The 23,209-nt window shown below is 39.4% G+C and overlaps 1 pseudogene; it reads right to left on the bottom strand.

Moving 5' to 3' along the window:
* Window positions 1-3,147: 3,147 nt before the first annotated feature.
* LOC122675257 overlaps window positions 3,148-23,209 on the bottom strand; it is a 99,067-nt pseudogene continuing 79,005 nt past the window's right edge.

Genomic DNA, 23,209 nt, shown 5'->3' with positions numbered 1-23,209 from the left:
AACTATACTCAAAAAAAATTTAAAAAGAAAGAAAAACAGGAAAGGATAAAACCAAGGTTAGAATTCTTTCCACATTATCCTCCTGCCTCCCTCAGTAAAATTCTACTATAAAGACAAAAAAAAAAAAAGAGTTCATGATTTATGACTCATGATGAGGGACCATCGAAAGGAAAAGTTAAATTGGAGAAACAACATCCCCCATCCACTGGACTGAAAATTCTCCTTTCCCATACTCAATACAACAAGATTCACTAAATAAAAGATAAAAGAAGAGAGATGCTCCAAATGGCCAGATCTTTTCCTTTGATAAGGGGTATTTTTAGATAAGTGGAAAAGGACAGGGATGTTCAGGTCACAGAAATAGAGACCCTGAGGGCAGGGCAGAAGAAAATGGAAATATCACAAGGGACACCCCCCCACACACACACACACGTTTTAAAGTACCTAGGACCCAATGGAAAGTCCAAAATAACTGGTCTAGCCTGTAGTAAAGAAAACTACTTATATCTGCCCACTGTGGAGTGCCAATTTTGGTGAGACTAAAGATACCAGCAAGGAGATCAAACCAGTCAATTCTAAGGGAAATCAACCTTGAATACTCATTGGAATGACTGATGCTGAAGCTGAAGCTCCAATACTTTGGCCACCTAATTCAAACAGCCAAATCATTGGAAAAGACCCTGACGCTAGGAAAGATTGGCAAAAGGAGGAGAGGGCAGCAAAGGATGAGATGGTTGGATGGCATCACCAGTTCAATGGACATGAACTTGGACGAACTCCAGGAGATGGTGAGTTACTGGAAGGCCTGGCATGCTACAGTCCATGAGGTGGCAAAAAGTCAGACACAATTTAGCGACTGAACAACAACAAAAGGTACCAAATGGAAAGGGGAGGGAAAGGGTCCCGTTTGGTCCTATCTCCTCCCAAGCTGAGAGGCAGCAACAAAAAAATCAAGTGAAATGTATTTTGAAATTCCACATAGAGATCAATGGTATGGGTTAATGAGGCCAGGAAAATCAGGGAAGTCAGGACAGGCTCAATGAGTCAAAGAAACACTAACATGACAGGTGGAGAGAATAAAAAGTAGGAAAGCTGAGATAAAATAATAACCACTAAAGAAATCAAATTAGAGAGAAAAAGTTTCCCCCACCTAAAGACAGGCTTAGACAATTACAGGAAATTACCTCGGCAGTTTTACTAAAACTTCAAGTAATTAATGCTATAAATCTTACAGGACTTGCCTCAGTGATGAAAAAAAGTGAGGAAGCTACCTGACTCATGTTGGAATCCCAATATGACCCAGAGGGCACAGCTGGATAGAAAGAGCATATCAAAAGAAAATGTACATCTGTTTCTCTTATGAGCACAGACTCAAAAACATGAAGTAAATAATAGTACATCAAATTCAGTAGCTTCTGCTTAAAAATGAAAGAGAAGGATTATCCTAATGTTCCAGGTTTTTGTCAAAAGAAAGCAGCTATAATTTAAAAAAGAAATCAGAGGAGAACCTACAGTGTTTTGTTTTGTTTTTGTTTTTGTTTTTGCCAGACTGGCCCCAAACTCCATTTCATGATACCAAGATTCAAAGAATGCTTAAAATGCATTTAAACAGGATTTAAAAGTATTTGTCTAATGCTTCAATCACCGTGATCTTATCGCAGCCAATAGGAAGGAGAAAAAGGGGAAGAGGGGCATGACCTCCTCATTGAAAGACACTCCTCAAAGTCTCACAGAACACATTCACTTACATATATTTTGCTGGAGTTTAATGAAATGTCCACCCTCAGCCTCAAATGCAGCAGGGAAATGTGGCCTTTGTTCCAGGCAACCCTGTTCCCACTTAAGGCGGCAGATCTCCTCCTAAACTAGTTCTGTTGTTGAGTCACTCAGTTGTGTCCAATTCTTTGTGACCCCCATGGACTGTAGCCCGCCAGGCTCCTTGGGCTGGAGAAAATCTATGGGATTTTTCCAGGCAAGAATACTGGAGAGGGTTGTCACGCCCTCCTCCAGGGGATTTTCTCAACCCAGGGATCAAACCTGTGTTTCCTAAATTACAGGCAGATTCTTTACAGTGAGCCACCAGGACTTCTCTCCTAATATAGATGATAGATAGATAGATGATAGATAGATGGATAAGAACAAGAAAGCTAGGATTGGGAAGAGTGGGACAAGGGTAGAGCCCGCAGGCACATATCTCCACCTCTGGACTGACCCAGGTTGCAGTGAAGGCTTTCAGCACACATAGGAACCATCATCGAGGGCCCTTTCTGTTACTCTTCCCATTTCGGCAAGATCCCCACCTCAAGCCATCTAGCAATCTACATTCACAAGAAATACAGACACACGGTCCCCTAGAGTTATGGGGAAGTGATTTATTAACTAACAGGATGAATAAAAAATAAATAAAAACATACATTTATTTGGAAAAGGAAATGGCAACCCACTCCAGTATTCTTGCCTGGAGAATCCCACGGACAGAGGAGCCTGGCAGTCCACAGGGTCGCAAGAGTCAGATATGACTTAGCGACTAAACCACCACCACCAAACGCATACATGATCTTGGGCCAGGCCAGTGAACACAGGGAGCACCTGCCTTCATTCAGCACCGCACAGGTCCTACCTTCTATGCAACCTGGAACCCAGAGAGGGGAGAGTAGAGGCACCATAGGCTGAACCAGCCAAGAAGCAGTGCAGCCGGGCAGCCTGGGTGTCTGGAATGAAACTGCAAGCAGGATCGAAAGGTTCCAGGAGAATGAGCCAGGGGTTCCAAGTCTCAGGCCAGGCAGAAGGATCACAGTATGCTGGGATTACAGACATTATGTCCTGGAAATCGAGCTTCATGCCCCAGCTCTTCTGTGATTCTCATTCATGAGCAGATTGTACTTAGCCAGGTGCACCAGGCACCAGTATTGATCTGGCCTGTGAACAGTTCCCCCACCATATTGGCAATGGATGTGTCTTCAATCTCTCCCAAATGGTGACTCACCACGACCCTCAGTCATTCTCCTGGGCTAGCTTGCACACTTGGATGGCTTTGGTGATCAGATTGATCTGCCTAAATGTCAGCCTCAAGGGACACAACAAGATAGGCCCTAACCAAGTCCTGGTCCCCAAAGATGTATCAGGAAGACTTAAAGTCTTAAAGTCTTATCTGCTACCATGATAAACCTCTGAGGTGGCAACATCCATGCTGATGATCATCTTTTCTGTGTAGCCAGCCTTGTCAGTGGCTGCATTTACCAGCTCCAAGGCTTTGCTTGGAAGCTTCTGATCTCCAGAATTTAGGGGGCAAAGCCATGTTCATCTCCCACATTGGTGGCATCTTTGCCATGCTATTCCTAGATGAGTGTGTGATAGACCTCCACCTTGAGTCGCATGACATCCTGAAAGCTCTTAGCTCCCATGGGGAGGATCTAAACTCCTGTGTGGTCAGCTTGTTCCAAGCATGAGAGCCACCCCTGAGCATGTTGTAGGCACAGGATGAGATCTGAGGATCTCAGGATGAGATCTGAGTTCTTGGCCAGCTGAGCAATGTGGTGGTGAAGGGGCATTTCCGGCTTGACTGCCCCTGATTTACACATGGCCAAGGACACATTCAAGACGGCTTTGCCCCCCAAACTTGGACTTGTCCTCAGTCTCATCCAAGTTCAATATCAGGTGGTCCAGCTTCTCTAATTCCATCACAGAGAGACACAAGCTGATGAGGGTGCAGATGATGGCAACGTTGATGTGGTCCATTGCCTTCAGAACACGACTGTTTTGCAGTTTGTCCCTATCCCTCAGCTCCAGGGCCTCAGAGATAACAGTGGAGGCTCCGTTGGGTACTGCTGCCTGGAAAAGACCTGAAAGGGGAACATGGAACGAGGAGGAAGAGGGAGGACACTACAGGAATCAGAGGGTCCTTCAGCCTTCTAGCTCTGCACTCCTGTAGCCACATCCAGCCTTCTCCCCATACTGCTTCTTAATTCCCACCCCTTCCACACACATACACATGGAGGCAGATGCACAGACAATGGCCTCCTCATCTGCCCAACTGGAGCCCCACATGCACAAATAGGAACCCGAAGAAATGTAACTATGCAGGCAGCACACACAATACACACATACAGCACACGCACAGGGGGAAGAGGCAGGAGGCATCTCCAAAAACCTGCTATTGTTTAGGGAAAGTTAAAAGATGCATTTCAAACCATCAGTCCCATTCTTGGAACGAGAGAAACTCCCCTACTCATGAACAAGAAACATAAGGAAGGAGAACCACAGTAGCATTATTTGTCATTGTGAAAATTAGAAACAACCTCATACGTGTCAAAGAGAATGGATTTTTTACATGAGGTATATTCAATATTCATTCAATACCATATTGCTACTGCTAAGTCACTTCAGTCATGTCTGACTCTGTGCGACCCCATAGACGGCTGCCCACCAGGCTCCCCCGTCCCTGAGATTTCCAGGCAAGAATACTGGAGTGGGTTGCCATGCCCTTCTCCAATGCATGAAAGTGAAAAGTGAAAGTGAAGTCATTTAGTTGTGTCCGACTCTTAGCGACCCCATGGACTGCAGCCTATCAGGCTCCTCCGTCCATGGGATTTTCCAGGCAAGAGTACTGGAGTGGGGTGCCATTGCCTTCTCCCAATACCATATTACATAATGCTAAAATGAATGATCTCTAGATCATGTATAAGGCAATATGTATCAAAACAGATAAACCTCAGAAATGTAATGTAAAATCTGGTACTATCTATACAAGCTTTGAAAATGTAACACTTTAAGGATTACCTAGGAGTCTGTGGGGGGTGGGGCAGGAGGGAAGACTGTGTACATGTATATAAATGGAATAAAGTGTGAAAGTGGACTTGAGAATGACAAATACAAGATTCATGATGGAGGTCACTTCTTAAAAATGAAGAAGGGAAATGGGATCTGGGTGTGTTAGAAGAAGTACTACATTAATTAACTATATTAATGGGTACCCAGGGGTCCTTTATGCTACTGTACTTGTCTGCTATCATTTAAATATGTCAGAATTTAAAAAATATTAAGAATTTACTAGTAACCTGTAATTTTAAAGCTGTTCCTTTCACAAAAAGGCCAATATTTGTTTCAAAAACATAATTTTTTTGATAGAGTATTACACATGTAAAGTAGTTTCCTGACTTATGAAACAACTTCCTTTTAACAAACTGAAGTATATCCTTAAATTTCATTAAATGTCAATTCTGTTTAACTCCACATACTTGCAAATTCTTGGGAAATACTTCTGTTGATATGAATTTAAAGACTTGTCATTGGATAGTAATATAGTTAATTATTAAAGGAAGAGATAGGGAAAACCTGGAACCACTTAGATTCGGTATTAGGAACTAAGCTTAGAAAGAGTTTGGGAAGGTCATGTTTACACTGCTATATTTAAAATGGATCACCAACAAGGACCTACTGTACCCCACAGGGAACTCTGCTCAATGTTATGTGGCAGCCTGGATGGGACGGGAGTTTGGGGGAGAGTGGATACATGTGTATATATGGCTGATTTCCTTTGCTGTTCACATGAAACTACCACAACCTTGCTAATCAGCTATACCCCAATACAAAATAAAACGTTTCAGTTCAAAAATAAATAAATAAATAAAGGAAGAGATAAATACCTGCCCAAAGTGTTCACGCAACTGGCAGAAAAAAATATGGCTAGTTCTTGTAACAAAAATTTACCAAAATGTAATCATTTCAACTGTGCACACACTGACTGCTCTAACTGGCATGTTATGTAATAAAAGCTTGCAAATATAGCATTATTCACAGGATATATGTTCCAAAAGCACCAGTGGATGCCTGAAACTACAGATAGTACCAAACTGTAAAAATACTGCTTTTTCTATATGTACATCCCTTTGATAAAGTTTACTGTTTAGGCACAGAAAAAACAATACTAACTAATAACAAAACAAAGTACTTATATATCATAATAAAGTTATGTGAATGTGCTCAGTCAGTCAGGCCCAACTCTTTGCAACCCCATGGACTGTAGCCCACCAGGCTCCTCTGTCCATGGAATTCTCCAGGCAAGAATAATGGAGTGGGTAGCCATTCCCTTCTCCAGGGGATGGCTGACTCTTTACAACAAAGGGATCCAACCTGTGGCCCTGCGTCTCCTGCATTGGCAGGCAGATACTTTACCACTGAGCCACTTGGGAGCCAAAAAGTTGGGTGAATCCCACTTCTCCCTCCAAATATCTTGTCCAAATTTAACGTCTTTTCCATCTTCACTAAGCACTTATCACACACGCCTGTGCCATAACTTCTGCAGTTTAAAGCACAACAGCAAAACTAGCACAAATTTCTTTTTACTTCTTTCCACAATTTCATGGAGAGAAATTGTCCTTACCATAGATTTCAGCAATCTCAGCATATGATTTTTTTCTTTCTTTATTAGGTCAGAAACTTTTGCCTTTTCACTTGAAGAAATCACTTTACAGCTCCCCTTTGGCATATCTGACACCAGCATCACTACTCTTGTGCTTTGGGGCCATTATTATTGATAAAGGGAGGGTTATTTGAACACCAGCACTGAGAAACTGCAACAGTTGACCTGATAACCCAGATAGCCTCCAAGTGACTAACTGGTGCGAAGCACTGAACAAAGGGATGGAGCAGGTGGGATGGAGTGGGATGGTGCAAGATTGCATCACTCCAGAAAAAAATGGGTACCATTTAAATCTTACAAATCGTTTATTTGGGGAATTTGGGAATTTCATTTAGTATTTTCAAACTGTGATTGACAAGGGTTAACTGGAACCACAGAAAGTGAAACTGAGGATATGAGGAGTATCTCTGTAACTCCAGTTAAATTCTACAGAGATTGCTACTTTCAATTTTACAATATTTGAGATAAGACAGTGATACAGTAAAGAAAGACTCAAAAACATTTATCTCTTCCCCTCTTCATTTCTTGTGTGGATCTTAAGTTTTAACCTGTGTATGTACTAAGTTATACTAAAACTATCAAACAAGGCATTTTAGCCAGTGGAAAAACCCCAGACTAAGGAGTGAGTAAGTTTTGGATTTCATTCCAAGCCCTGCCACTCTCTAAATGTTTGACCTAACTTGAGAAGTTTCTCTATACTGAGTTTCAGCTTCCTTGTCTATTAAATTAAGATAACAATATCTACCTTATAAAGTGAAGGATCAATGCACACACTCATGTGTAAAATGTAAACAATAGTCATACAACACATACCAGCAAATTGGATTTTTAATCTAGAATATAATATGCATTAATTATATTTTATGGGCTTCCCTCGTAGCTCAGTCAGTAAAGAGTCTGCCAAAATTCAGGAGACCCGGGTTTGATTCCTGGGTCAGAAAGATCCCCTAGAGAAGGAAATGGCAACCCACTCCAGTACTCTTGCCTGGAGAGTCCCATAGACAGAGGAGCCTGGCAGGCAGTCTATGGGACTGACAGTCTATGGGTTTCCACAACTAAGCACACACAGCAGCAATTATATTTTATAGAAATATGTGTGTTTTATTTTTTAATTGAAGCATAATTGATTTACAACGGTTCAGATATACAGCAAAGTGATTCAGTTACACTTGTGGCTCAGCTGGTAAAGAATCTGCCTGCAATGTGGGAGACCTGGGTTCGATCTCTGGGTTGGGAAGATACCCTTGGAAAAGGGAAATGCTCCCCACTCCAGTATTCTGGCCTGGAGAATTCCATGGACTGCTTAGTCCATGGGGTCACAAAGAGTCAGATGTGACTGAGCGACTTTCACTTTCATGTATATATAATATATATTCTTTTTCGGATTCTTTTCCATTATAGATTATTATGAGATATTAAATATAGTTCCCTGTGCTATACAGTAGGTCCTTATTGTTTATTTATTTTATACATAGTAGTGTGGGTATCACCCACTCCAGTGTTCTTGCCTGGAGAATCCCCAGGGATGGGGGAGCCTGGTGGGCTGCCGTCTATGGGGTCGCACAGAGTCGGACACGACTGAAGTGACTTAGCAGCAGCAGCAGCAGCAATGTGGGTATCTGGTATCAAGCTCCTAATCTATCCTCCCCGCATTCCCTCTTTGGTAACTGTAAGTTTGTTTTCTATGTCTGTGAATCTATTTATGTTTTTAAATAAGCTCATTTGCATCATTTTGTTTCAGGTTCCACAGGAAATATGTAAATTTTAAAAGTACATTATTATTAGTCTACTGCAAGGCAAGTAATCATAGCTTCAGTTCAAATTATAGCTTACCCCTCCCACAAAGATAACTGATTTAATAGATAAATTTGTTAGGGTCTTATTGTTCTGCTATGATGTCCTAGGAGCAAATGGTACAGAGGTGGAAAGTGATTCAGAAAAAAAAGGTCCAACTTTTAATTATTGAATTCTAACATGGCTAGCAAGAGTAGCTTGTTACTCCGACCAACACTACCTGACACCAATTAAACCCTTTCCTCTTTAAAGAATTACGGAATGTGATTGACTCCTTGCTTTTCAACTCTGAAAGATCATTCTGGAGATTTATTAGTGACTAGTTGAGTTGACACAAGTATAAACAAGCAAGCTGTAAAAGTGTTTAGGAAAAATATGACAAAATATCTAATGTATTTATTCTACAAATACTATGGGCAAGGCTCAGTGTCAGTGCTAGCACTATTGGAGAGCTATAACAATGAAGCATATATGAATATTCCCTTAAAAACTTTAGATGATAGGAACTTGAAGACCGTTTAGGTATTGCCATTTTTAAAGGCATACTTACAAATTTAGAAATATCGAAAAAGCAGGAGAAAGTAACCGGAAGAAAAATGCATTTTAAAAGACAGAGATAAATACAAGGCATCAATTTGTTAACGAGGCAAAGATAAAATGTTCCAGGAGTTCAGAATAAGGAGTATTACTTCCAGCAGGGAGATCAGAGAAAGGAGGTATCATGGAAAATGTCACCAGGAAGATGGAATTGGAGACAGGAGAGGCAGAATTTGGACTTCAAACACAGGGTAAGCCATGCCTGCAAAAAGAAGGAAGTAACACTGGGAGGTGAACAGAACATCAGGGACATGGAGAGGTCTTGTGTAGGAAGGATATTGATGCAGGCTTGCTGGCACAGAGGATAAATCAAGAGAATCTGTCAGAAATGAGGTCAGAGAGGTAAACTGAGGATGGATTTGAAGGTTCTCCAGTGCTACACAGAAGGGTCTTATTTTATATCACATACACAACTGACAGAAAGAGGATAATGCAAAGCAAAAATGGACAGGTGTGTTCTTTTATTGTGTCAGCACTAACTGCAAATATCAGAATCATCTTTGATTTCAACGTCACAAAGAAGCAAAACTTTTCCATGCATTTTGGAAAATCATTACAACAAAGGACAGGTGACTTAGCTTGAAATGTGATCAGGGTAAAGAATTTTGCATTTCATTTTAACTTTTTATTTAGTTTTTTAAACTTCTTAGACACATATTTTTACATTTTTAATCTGGGGCGAAAAAGTTTTCCAGTATCTTTCTCCATGAAAATGATGAGATTTTCATACCTGATGTCTATGTGTAAAGAACACAATGTATTCAAAATTGCACTTAGCTTGGAGTGGGCTGTATTGATATGGGAAAGCTTTAAGTTGCAAGTGATAGAAAACTTCAATAAAACTAGCTTAAAAAAAAGTAAATAAGGGGTCAGAAATGGTCCAACCTCCTGCAGCAGCCCCTTGCCTCCACCCCGACCCTCTGCAGGTCTGTGGGTTTGGAGGTGCATGAAACAGGAAGGATAAAACCAGGAGCAATAAGCATCCAAAAAGAAACAGGCAGTAAAAAAAAAAAAAGTCTGACTGTGGAAAATGCCAACCAGGAGAATGAAATAAAGGGTGAAAAAGAGCCCGATTCTAATAAAGAGCCCTTAGCCCTTCCTTTGTAAGCTGAGTTGGTGACTATTACATACCTGGAGGAAATCATAGGCTCTGTTAGGCAGCCTGTCCTGTAGTACAGATGGTGCATGACTCAGAGGCTTGGAGAGCCACAGGCAAGAATGAGAAAGAATTTGGAAAGGATGGGGGAGAAGGTGAGATGGCTGAAGGAAAAGCAGTTGAGTCATAGTCTGTGGGCAGTTAGCTCCAACCGCACCCCCCGCGCCCCACCCCACCCCCACCTCACCATGACCATTCTAATGAGTTTTGCCATATGCCTTAAATCCTGGTGTTTTCCCTGAAGTTAATAGGGAGACACGCCTACTTCATAAATATACATATCTGTGATGTGACTTTGTTGTAAGACTTTGGAGTTACTTGTTTCTTGTGGGTCTCCTACTACCAGCTTCTTATTGAATGTTGTGTTTTTGACCCAACCTGTAAATTTCTGTCAGCAGGAGAGCTTTACCTATTGCATGGAGAGATCTTCATTATATATTGTGAAGTCAAGAAGGCAGTTTAATGAAGTAAATAAATAAGACCAACAAGGAGCTACTGTATAACACAGGGAACTATATTCAGCATTTTGCAATAACCTATAAGGGAAAGTGAGATATATGAATCTATATATGTATATATATATCTGAATCATGGCACTGTACATCTGAAACTAACATAATATTATAAATCAACTATAATTCAATAAAAAGATTTTAATTAAATTTTTAAAGATGAGTTGGGTACATACTGAAAAACTAGAAAAAAATGAAGAAAACAATCAACTCTTAAACCAAAAAGCCATAAGTGACCCAGGTATATATTTGCATGTTGAGTTTTCCCACGCTTGAGAAGATAACTGAAGTCATGAGCTGGGAGGAGGGGATAGGAGAGAAAAGCAGAGACTAATTAAGGACACAGGAGAAGATGACACTGACAATCTTAAGCTCACAGCGGCAGCTGAGTTGTCCTCACTTCTTCCATTGTGGGGCATCAAGTAAAGAGTGGAAACAGAATAAAAGAATTACTTGCAAAGATAAAAAAAAAAACAAACATACAGGAATGACTGCATCATGTAACTAGAAATCCAAGGCAGACAGTTTCCAAAATTGGTTAATTCAGCAACTCAGAAACATCATCCAAAACCCCAGTGATTTCCCTTTCTGCTCTCTATCCTCAGCATGCCACTGGCCTTAGGACTAATGCCCTTCATGGTGACAAGGTGGCTGACTCAGTTCTAGGCAGCAAATCTCAGTCAGCAAAGCCCAGCTGGAAAAAAGGAGGGCATCAGTCCTGTGTGGCTGCTTTCATGAGCCAGAGAACCTTTACACAAAGCTCCTCAACAGACTTTCCCTCTCATTTCACTGGCTAATTGCCAGGAAGAATTCTATGCCTCTTCTTAAGGCTGCAACCAATCAGGATTAGCTCTGGGTTAATGAATCAGAGGTAAAAACCTAAAAAAATTAGGATCAGGCACCAAGGAAAAGTGAATGGCCTTGGGTTGGCAACCAACTATGCATGCCGTATAGTCTACCACTCCATCCTGGATGACTGTGTATATATAATGTTTAACTTCTCTGAAGCATGACATCCTTATCTGTAAAATAAGGAATTTTATAAGTTCCCTATCTTACTTTTCAATGTCCTGTTAATTATCTTGCATGACATGTTATCTTCCTCTTCCAAATTTTCTTCTCTTTATTTGTATTACTTGCATTGTTGAAATTTAGGAAGTTGGTGGTTTAACACTGCAAAGGCATTTCAGAAAATACTGAGATGAACAGATAATAAAGAGGTAAAAAACATTTGCCATTTATACAGAAAAAGGGTTAATTTTAAATATATTATATTTTTAAAAATTGTATATTTAAATAATATTTAAATATATTTAAATATATTATATTTTTAAAATATTATATATATTATGAGTGACACTTTCACTTTTTATATATATAGATGTGTATATATATACATATGTTATATATATAGCTATTTATGTTGTTGTTGTTTAGTCACTAAGTCGTATCTGACTCTTTTTAACCCCATAAACTGTAGACCCACCAGGCTCCTCTGTCCATGGGATTTACCAGGCTAGATTACTAGCGTGGGTTGTCATTTCCTTCTCCAGGGGATCTTTCCAACTCAGGGATCAAACCCATGTCTCCTGCATCTACTGCATTGGCAGGTGGATCCTTTACCACTAAGTCACCTGGGAAGCTCATATATATGTATATATACATATGAAAGAAAGTCCCTTCAAATTGGAAAGAAAAAGTCAAATTAAAAAATGGATAAGGTTCATAAAGAAACAGATCCTGAAAGAAGAAATACAAATGATTCTGAAGTATATGAAAATGACACAGTTTAGTTATAATGAGAGCAATTCACATTAAAACTGCACTGCAACACAATTTTTTACCTATTAGACTGGGCAAGAGCCAAGTATTTGGTAATGTCTTCTACGGGCAAAACTTCAAGAAAGCAGGAGCTGCATGTGATTCCTATACAATTGGAGATGGAGAGACCTCTCTGGAGGATAAGGAACTGACAGTACTCCACAACACAAATACACATGCTCTCTAAGCCAGTGAAGAGTCACTTGATGCTAAGAGCCAATGCACTGGAAAAGACCCTGAGGCTGGGAAAGACTGAGGACAGGAGGAGAAGAGGGCAACAGAGATGAAATGGTTGGATGGCATCATCAACTCATTGGACATGAATTTAAGCAAACTCCAGGAGATAGTGAAGGACGGGGTCTGGTGTGCTGCAGTCCATTGGGTTGCAAAGAGTCGGACACAATTGAGTGACTGAACAACAACAGCTGAGCCAACAGAATCAATTTTAAAATATTGTCCCATATTGTACCTCTGGTAACAAGATGATGCACTGCAGTTATTTTTAAAACAAAATACTTGATTGAAAAGTAACCATACTCCAATAAAAATTAATAAAAGATTAACAAAATAAAATGCCTCTATCAAAAACAGATATACAACTACAGCTTACATGATTTAAAAACTTTCTGTAGACAGCAAGGAAATGTAAAAAAATTCCAAACTAAGATGCTCTTTAGAAATTGGTAGACTTTTACTTACCACTAACATGAGAAATATCCACTCTAGAATAAAAAAAGACTTCTCTCAAGCTAATAAAATCAATAACCCCAAATCATAAATAGACTATTGGACCCTGCTCTAATTCACACACCACATCAACATGGATTGTGAAATTCAAGGAAAACATTGACTTAAGATTTGGCTTAAAAATGAAGGTAAAGCCCCTACCCGTGATGATGTTAAAATATTTTTAGGAAAGCTTAATATCTCCACAGTCAAGTGTCTGTTCTTGGTGGTATCAGCAATGTTCAAAAACTTTCACTGGAAAAAAAAAAAAAAACTTCCACTGAGTCTTACTTCTATCCCAATGTACCTTCCTACCTTTGAAAAGTGATACCAAATAAACTAACAAGAATACATGTACTGTGAAAAAAATACTAGAAACATCTAAATATCTGTCAATAGAAGACTGAGTTAAAGAATTAAACATACTGCATGGGTGGTTAAGTCACTAAGTCATGTCTGACTTTTGTGATCCCATGGACCATAGCCTGCCAGGCTCCTCTGTTCACGGAATTCTCCAGGCAAGAATATTGGAGTGGGTTGCCATTTTCTTTTCCAGGGGATCTTCCTGACCCAAGGATCAAACCCAGGTCTCCTGCACTGCAGGCAGATTCTTAACCAACTGAGCTCCCAGCGATTACCTAATATACTGCATACATACAGAGAAATAATATATCTTAGGAAAAGCAAAAAAAGGAAGACTGAGGTGCTAATATACTAAAGTGTGTGTGTGTGTGTGTGTGTGTGTGTGTGTGTGTGTATCTATATATGGTGAAGATATCTCAAAGACGTACAGTCCAAAAGAATGCACATGGTATGATAATATTTGCTCAAGAAAAGTAGAAAGATAGATACTATTTTTGCTCATGTTTATTTATTTTAATTTTTATTTATTATTTTCGCTCATGAATAGTTTAAAAATGAATCATGTTGATTCCCAGTGTGAAGGAAAATGACAGCTGAGATACAGAGCTAAGAGAAAACTTTTTTCACTGTAAGTTATTTTATATTTTTGAATATTTAGCTATACAGATACATTGCCCATTCAAAGTTAAATAAAATGTTTTAAAGTTATTTTGATAGAGGCCTCATAAAACTAAGTTTGCTTCAATATCTATCTCACAAAATGGAACAATAATCATCATAAGTTGAAAAACACTCCTACAATATAAATTTCTATTCAGGAAAAAGTAGACTTTTTAATTTTAAAAAATACATAAGTAGGGACTTCCTTGGCAGTGCAGCAGTTAAGACTCCATGCTCCCAAGGCAGGCAACCCAGGTTCAATCCCTGGGTCAGGGAACTAGATCCTACATGCTGCAACTAAGATCCGGCCAAATTAATAAATAAAGGCAACAACCAAGAGAATATATAAGTAGATTTTTAAAAAGTATTTGCTCATTGATTATTATTGCCTGTTCCTAAAAATTATGCTTCTGGGGCAGTTGATAGTTTATAACTGTGAGCATCTGGAAATTGATTATGTGTAGAAATCCAAACTTTGGTATCCTGCAATCAGCTGCTGTGGCAATCATGTAGTTCACTCACAAGGAGCCACTTCAGGGCAGGAGACGAGCCAATACATTTCCTTATTTCCTGATTCATCTGTTACAAACCAACAAAATATGACTAGACCCGTGATAAAGATCAACCCTCAGCTTCACCTGTATCATTATGGAGATTGGACTTTCTTTAAAGATGAGAATCAGGACCACAATTTAAGCAAGTGCATGTATCTATTTTGAACACTGGGCAATAAGAAACTTCCATGATTTTAGCTACAGGAAGCTATTTGAGGAAACTATGATAGCAGGAAGACTGTCCAGAATAGTCAGCCACTGCCAGAAATGAAACTCCTCCTTGTACATTTCTGATTGCATACCAGGGATACATTTTTTTGACTGTGCTTCCCATACATCCTTCATATCCTATTTACAAATAAATTCATTTCTATATTATCTACACTGACTTCTTTAGTAATAAACTATGCATAAAACCTACTCACGAAATAGCAAAACTTTTTAAAAACCAAAAGATAAACATAAAAAGTTTTAATATTTCCTTCCTACACTCCAGCATCATGTACTCCTTGTGGTGCATGCAATCTAACATAGAATATCAAAATATCAAAACTCAGTAATTTTCTCATAATTTTCATACTATGAGAATTTTTCCTTGTGACTACAGTTATAATTAATATCTGTACCTGAACCACCTCCCCCACAAAAAAAGAAAAAGATTTCATGGGACTTCCCTGGAGGTCTAGTGGTTAAGATTTTGCATTTCCAAAGTAGGGGGAAGGGTTCAGTCCCTGGTCTATGAACTAAGATCCGACATGCAGCACAGTTCAGTTCAGTCCAGTTCAGTCGCTCAGTCATGTCCGACTCTTTGCGACCCCATGGACTGCAGCACACCAGGGCTCGCTGTCCATCACCAACTCCCAGAGTCCACCCAAACTCATGTCCGTTGAGTTGGTGATGCCACCCAACCATCTCATCCTCTGTCGTCTCCTTCTCCTCCCACCTTCAATCTTTCCCAACATCAGGGTCTTTTCAAATGAGTCAGTTCTTTGCATCAGGTGGCCAAAGTATTGGAGTTCCAGCTTCAGCATCAGTCCTTCCAATGAACACCCAGGACTGATCTCCTTTAGGATGGACTGGTTGGATCTCCTGGCAGTCCAAGGGACTCTCAAGAGTCTTCTCCAATACCACAGTTCAAAAGCATCAATTCTTCTGAGCTCAGCTTTCTTTATAGTTCAACTCTCACATCCATACATGACTACTGGAAAAACCACAGCCTTGACTAGACGGACCTTTGTTGGCAAAGTAATGTCTTTGCTTTTTTAATATGCTGTCTAGGTTGGTCATAACTTTCATCCAAGGGGCAAGCATCTTCTAATTTCATGGCTGCCATCACCATCTGCAGTGATTTTGGAGCCCAAAAAAATAAAGTCTGCCACTGTTTCCACTGTTTCTCCATCTATTTGCTATGAAGTGATGGAATCAGATGCCATGACCTTTGTTTTCTGAATGTTGAGCTTTAAGCCAACCTTTTCACTCTCCTTTTTCACTTTCATCAAGAGGCTCTTTAATTCTTCATTTTCTGGCATAAGGGTGGTGTCATCTGCATATCTGAGGTTATTGATATTTCTCCCAGTAATCCTGATTCCAGCTTGTGTTTCATCCAGCCCAGCATTTTTCATGATGTATTCTGCATATAAGTTTAATAAGCAGAGTGGCAGTATACAGCCTTGACATACTCCTTTTCGTATTTGGAACCAGGTTGTTGTTCCATGCCCAGGTCCAACTGTTGCTTCCTGACCTGCACACAGATTTCTCATGAGGCAGGTAAGGTGGTCTGGTATTCCCATCTCTTTAAGAATTTACAGTTTTTTGTGATCTACCCAGTCAAAGGCTTTGGCAGAGTCAATAAAGGAGAAATAGATGTTTTTCTGGAACTCTCGCTTTTTTGATGATCCATTGGATGTTGGCAATATGACCTCTGGTTCCTCTGCCTTTTCTAAATCCAGCTTGAACATCTGGAAGTTCATGGTTCATGTATAGTTGAAGCCTGGCTTGGAGAATTTAGAGCATTACTTTACTAGCATGTAAATTGAGTGCAATTGTGCAGTAGTTGGAGCATTCTTTGGCATTGCCTTTCTTTGGGATTGGAATGAAAACTGACCTTTTCCAGTCCTGTGGCCAATGCTGAGTTGTCCAAATTTGCTGGCATAATGTGTGTGGCACTTTTACATCATCTTTTAGGATTTGAAATAGCTCAACTGGAATTCCATCACCTCCACTAGTTTTGTTTGTAGTGATGCAGCACAGAGTGACCTAAATTTTTTTTTTAATTCATAAAAAAAAAGATTTCATGATTCTGAACTACACAGAAGGCTGTGTTCTATTTGTTTTGAATGACATGATGATTAAGAACTCATTATTTTTGTCCTTAAGGAGCATGGAACTCAGAAGGGATGTTGCAATCTATCCTTTCATCTAAAATCTACATTACCAGGAACTGACAGCTACCACACATTCAAATGATTTGTAGAGGGAAAATTAAAGGGCATTTCAACAGGAATCTTCAAGAAAAATATGACTGAAGAGGCTAGGTTACACCTTGGGTTTGAATAACAAAGAACTTTTCAACAAATGGAGATGAGCATGGGCAGGTCATGGTAGACTGTGACACTGTTCTACATGGGGAGAAATGCAAAAGCAATATGGCGGAAGGATGTAGAATATTCAAAGGACAAGGAGAGGTGAGCTGGAAGTGTGAACTGGGAGTCAGATTGTGAAGGACCTTGAATTGCTGGCTAAGGATGTTGGTGTTTACTTAACATTCATTAAAAAGCTCTGGAGAAGTTGTGACAGAATTTAAAGAATTCTAAAACAAGAGTTAGGAAGCCCAGTTCTAACTCTACTTACAATTATTTGAGATCAAGAAAATTAATCATTCTAAACCTTATTTTCTTTCCTAGTTGAAAGCTTCTTTCATCTCTAATATTTTATGATTCCTCAAGGACTTATGAGCTTGCTTTGCTGTGAGCTGGAATATGGTTAAAAGTTCAGTTCAGTTCAGTTCAGTCACTCACTCATGTCCAACTCTTCGTGGCCCCATGGACTGCAGCATGCCAGGCCTCCCTGTCCATCACCAACTCCCAGAGTTTACTCAAACCCATGTTCATTGAGTCAGTGATGCCATCCAGCCATCGCATCCTCTGTCGTCACCTTCTTTCATCCCCTTCCGAGAATCCAGTTAACAGTATGAAAAGGTTAAAAGTATATCATGATAATCCAGAGGAGGGTAATGGTGGCCTACACTCGGGAGGTGGCAATGGAAGAAGGCCATGGTGTCCACAACACTGAAAGAATCACTACCCTGCTCTAGGCTCTACTTAAGAAATTTTCCAAATGACACCGGGAAGGAAGAAAGAATATGAATGGCATTGCCAAGATCATACCCTAGGGCATAATGAGTAATTGCATAATGAGTAACAAGTGGATAGGAGAGAGAAATTCAAAACTTGTTAGCTTACATTACCAAGAGAATTTCAGGACCATTAACAGAGAGATTGGCATTTTTAAAGGATAATATTTTAGGAGAAGGAAGTGAGGACACTTTGCAGCCTTTTGAGTTAAATATGTAGGAGATTGTCCAGGTCAAGATTTCCAGTAAAAGGACTTCCCTGGTGGTCCAGTGGTTAAGACACTGTGCTCCCAATGCAGGGGGTCCAGGTTCAATCCTTCTTTGGGGAACTAGCTCCTGTGTGCCACAGTTAAGACCTGGTCAAGTAAATTTAAAAAGAAAAATAAATAAACTGGGGCAAATTTATTTTTTAAAAAAATATCTACTAAGAAGTTTTTAACTTGACATTGAAATTATAGATTTGAGAGTCATGCCCCCAAAAAGGAAAATTCAAGATGAGAATTATACGTAAATGTTTTCAAAGACTTCATGAAGACATAGGAAAATGCCCAGGAAACTATTCTCAAGTGGAAAAAAAAGTAATCTATATATTTTGGTTGCAATGTATTTAAATATATGTTCCTAGACAAAAGGTAAAAACAAAATGACCAATATATTATCATTCAATCAACATTATGAATATATGAGTGAATTTTATCCATTTTTCTTCCAGTGTTCTATAATGAACATATATTATTCTTATAAACAGAAAAGAAAAACAGTAAAAAAGAAAATGCAAAAATAAGAGTGATAATCAAATTTTCTGTTAAACATTGATAAGATTTTTAACATAAATGTCTCTAAAAAAAAGAGGTTTGTTTCAAAAATCCTTCTACTGACTAAAAATCACACTTCACAAAAGTCCAATGGACACAATGCAAGAATCAATTTTCTCAAGAGTACTTGGTTCCAGTTATAAACAATAATCTATTTATTCTCACATTCCTAGTAGAATTGGGCACATTCTATCTGTCTTCTTCTATAACAGGCTTCTGTATTCTTAAAAGAGAAACAGAGATATATCTGGACATGGAGAAAATATTTGAGGGAGAAAAGGTAACTCTAAGTGTCAATATAGAAAACCTGGGCTTCAATACAGGACTGCCCTCATTAAAATCACTCCATCACCAAGTATTAAAACAAAGATTTCAATTTTAATGTTACAGTTTAATACATGTTGGCAGTATCTTATTCTCCGGAGAAAAATTATATCAAACATAGGAGGAATTTTAAACTGAAAAAAAAACCACATTTTTATTAAATCTAGAATTAAGTAACCTAATTTGTTGGGTCAGATGTAACAAAAGTATAAAAAACAAAGTAAATATATTGGCTTTATCTACTCAGAAACTCACATTTGTACTAACATTAACTACAATTAGCCTGGAGCAGTATATAGTAGATAATCAACAAGATACAAGATTCCAGGAATCCTCTGAAATTGGTTAGTATTTTTCCTTCTTAACTATCTTGAAGGGAGCTGTTTTATACCAAGTGGCCTGAGACATTCATTTATCCTAATGAGAACTCTCCAAGGGCCACTTGGATATAAACATAAACATAATTGATCCATGTGATGTCATGACTAAAGAGACCAGACAGTGAGAGAAGCAAAGGAGAGGTCATTCCTTATGTATCATTTAGGCGGGAGGTAACTCAGGTACCAGTTGCTCATCTATAATTTCTTCGCCCAATGAGAGTGATCCCTGGGTCATCCTAGACTGCTAATCCCACATCTGAGGCACTAGAGTAATGTCCAGCTGAGTACTGAACCTAGCCTAGAACAGGCCTTCAAAAAGAACTATAGTTGCACCATAATTGACTTTCTAATCTCCTCTGCTTCTGATCTCTCCAGGGTTCTGGAAAACAACATAGCATATGTAAAGGATCACAGGCTTTGAAACTACAAAGACTTGGATTTAAATTCCAGTACCACCATGTGACACTTATTATGTGACCTTGGACAAGTCACTTAACCACTTGAACCTGAATTTTTGCATCTGTAGAAATAAGGGGAGGGAATTCCCTGATTGCTCAGTGTTAAAGAATCCGCCTGCCAATGTAGGAGACACAGGTTCAATCCCTGATCCTAGAAGATCCCACATTCCACAGAGCAACTAAGCCCATGCACGTACTACTGAGCACGTACTCTAGAGGCCGAGAGCTGCAACTCCTGAAGCCTGTGCACCCTAGAGCCAGAAGAGAAGAGAAGCCACTGCAATGAGAAGCCTGCACACCCCAACTAGAGAGTAGGCCCCGCTCTCCACGACCAGAGAAAGGTCTGAGCAGCAACAAAGATGCAGCACAGGCAAAAATTAAAAACATAATTTCTTTCTTAAATGAGGGGTGAAAATTTTACCACGGGAGATAATCATGAGAATTAATTGAGATAATTATATATTGATACAAATATTATAACTGTATAAACAATGCTTATATACAAAGAAGTCTTGTATTTAGGTTCTCTAAAGAAGCAGAACCAACATGAAAGAGATGATTGATAGATTCTTATATACATACATACATGCATGCATAGTTAGATACATAGATACAAGGATAAATACATAGATATCAATACATAGACAGATAAATACATAGATAGATAAACATATAATCGACAGATATATTCATTGAGAGAGAGAAAGTATGAAGATTATGGAGACCCAGAAGAGCTGATGATATAGTTCAGTTCAGTTCAGTTGCTCAGTTGTGTCCGACTCTTTGTGACCCCATGAATTGCAGCACGCCAGGCCTCCCTGTCCATCACAAACTCCCGGAGTTTACTCAAACTCATGCCCATCGAGTCGGTGATGTCATCTAGCCATCTCATCCTCTGTCATCCCCTTCTCCTCCTGCCCCCAATCCCTCCCAGCATCAGGGTCTTTTCCAATGAGTCAGCTCTTCGCATCAGGTGGCCAAAGTATTGGAGTTCCAGCTTCAGCATCAGTCCTTCCAATGAACACCCAGGACTGATCTCCTTTACGATGGATTGGTTGGATCTTCTTGCAGTCCAAGGGACTCTCAAGAGTCTTCTCCAACACCACAGTTCAAAAGCATCAATTCTTTGGCGCTCAGCTTTCTTCACAGTCCAACTCTCACATCCATACATGACCACTGGAAAAACCACAGCCTTGACTAGACGGACCTTTGTTGGCAAAGTAATGTCTCTGCTTTTTAATATGCTATCTAGGTTGGTCATAACTTTCCTTCCAAGGAGTAAGCATCTTTTAATTTCATGGCTGCAGTAACCATCTGCAGTGATTTTGGAGCGCAAAAAAATAAAGTCTGACACCGTTTCCACTGTCTCCCCATCTATTTCCCACGAGATGATGGGACCAGATGCCATGATCTTAGTTTTCTGAATGTTGCGCTTTAAGCCAACTTTTTCACTCTCCTCCTTCACTTTCATCAAGAGGCTTTTTAGTTCCTCTTCACTTTCTGCCACAAGGGTGGTGTCATCTGCATATCTGAGGTTATTGATATTTCTCCCGGCAATCTTGATTTCAGCTTGTGCTTCTTCCAGCCCAGCGCTTCTCATGATGTACTCTGTATATAAGTCAAATAAGCAGGGTGACAATATACAGCCTTGACGTACTCCTTTTCGTATTTGGAACCAGTCTGTTGTTCCATGTCCAGTTCTAACTGTGATGATATAGTTTCAGTCAAAAAGCCAACAGACTTCAGATTCAGGAAGAGCCAATGTTTCAGTTTGAGTCCAAAGGCAGGAAAAGACTGATGTTCCAGCTCAAGAAGTCAAATAGGAAGAGATCTATCTTAATTGTTAGGATGTCAGCCCTTTTGTTTGATCCAAGACTTCAACTGATTGGATGAGGCCCACCCACCCTGGAAGGACAATCTCCTTTATTCAGTCCAAAGATTCACATGTTAATCTCATCCTGTAATACCTTCTCTCACACACCCAGAATAATGTTTGACCAAATATCTGGGCACCTCATGGCCCAGTCAAGTCAACACATAAAGTTAACCATCACTATAAGATCTTAGTGGTTCACAAGGAGCGTTCATGCTTCTTAGACCAATGGCTACAACAAGCATGATCTGACAGCAATGGCAGACATGCATGAGAACATGCCCATTTCATATACAAGTCATATAAACATCCATTCACATCACATCTGCTAATGTCTGAGTAGTTCAAGCAAGCCACATGGCAAGCCCAACATTCGCAGAGCTTGGAAATATACCCACCTCTGGTAGGAGAAACTGCAGAGTGACAGAACAAAGGGCTTGAATACAGGGAATAGCAAAAATTGTGGGCAAATGATACAATTTACTATGGTAACCCAGTGCCAGACACATGTTAGATATTCAGTAAATTTTATTTGTATGCCTTTCCCATTTCCTCCATCCCAGTTCCACTTGCTGTTTTCCAAGATTTTTCTCATTCCTCTTTGCAATGTTCTATACTGAATACAAATATAATTTTTTAAAGAATTAAGATAATGCTCTTAATAAGAAAATGCTCATTCACTCTATGGAAAGTTCCATGTACCAGCCAAGATGCTTCCTTAACTGTATCTGTTAGTTCATGGCCCTGAGAGGCTTTGTAATCAATTAGGAATGTATCATGTGTATAAGTAGTTTACATCCTATTCTTCAATATGCCCTACTTCACACTTGCCTGTTTCAAATTTCACCTGCTGTTATTTTGCTCAATTAACTATGTTTGTTCCACAATTATCTAATCTTTCTAATATGTTCTGGGAGTCTTTAAAGCTCTGTTCTCATCTTTGCCCTGACTAAATAATTTATCATCTGGCACGTCAACAGTCTGGCCTTTCTGCCCAGCTTGTCAGAAACTTCTTTGAAAATATGAACATTTCAAGTCCCAGTGTAGAAGGCATGGATGTTGTACAACTAATTTTGTTGCAAGCTGTGACCTGCATTTTTCCCTTCCTTGTTTTACTAATCTCTCAGCTCATTTTTAAATCCATAATAGAATATTACATCTCACCACAATGCTGCCAGTTTCTTTGTGTACTTCTTTCCGGAACAAATACGAAGATCTTATCAAGATGTCAACAGTCACAGTGAATAACTTAAAGCAACATGAAAACCACTCACAAAGAACTGAAAGTTTCAGGTGGAATTTTAATCTTTAGAAGCCAATGTTTAACGTGAAGATGGGTATTTAACCCTTAAGATACGTTCTTTCAAAGGAAGAACATTATATTTATTGCCTCTTCTAGGATC

The sequence above is a fragment of the Cervus elaphus genome, chromosome 19 (assembly GCF_910594005.1).
Source record: "Cervus elaphus chromosome 19, mCerEla1.1, whole genome shotgun sequence".
Classification (NCBI taxonomy): domain Eukaryota; kingdom Metazoa; phylum Chordata; class Mammalia; order Artiodactyla; family Cervidae; genus Cervus; species Cervus elaphus.
This window is presented reverse-complemented; position numbering and strand designations above follow the sequence as displayed.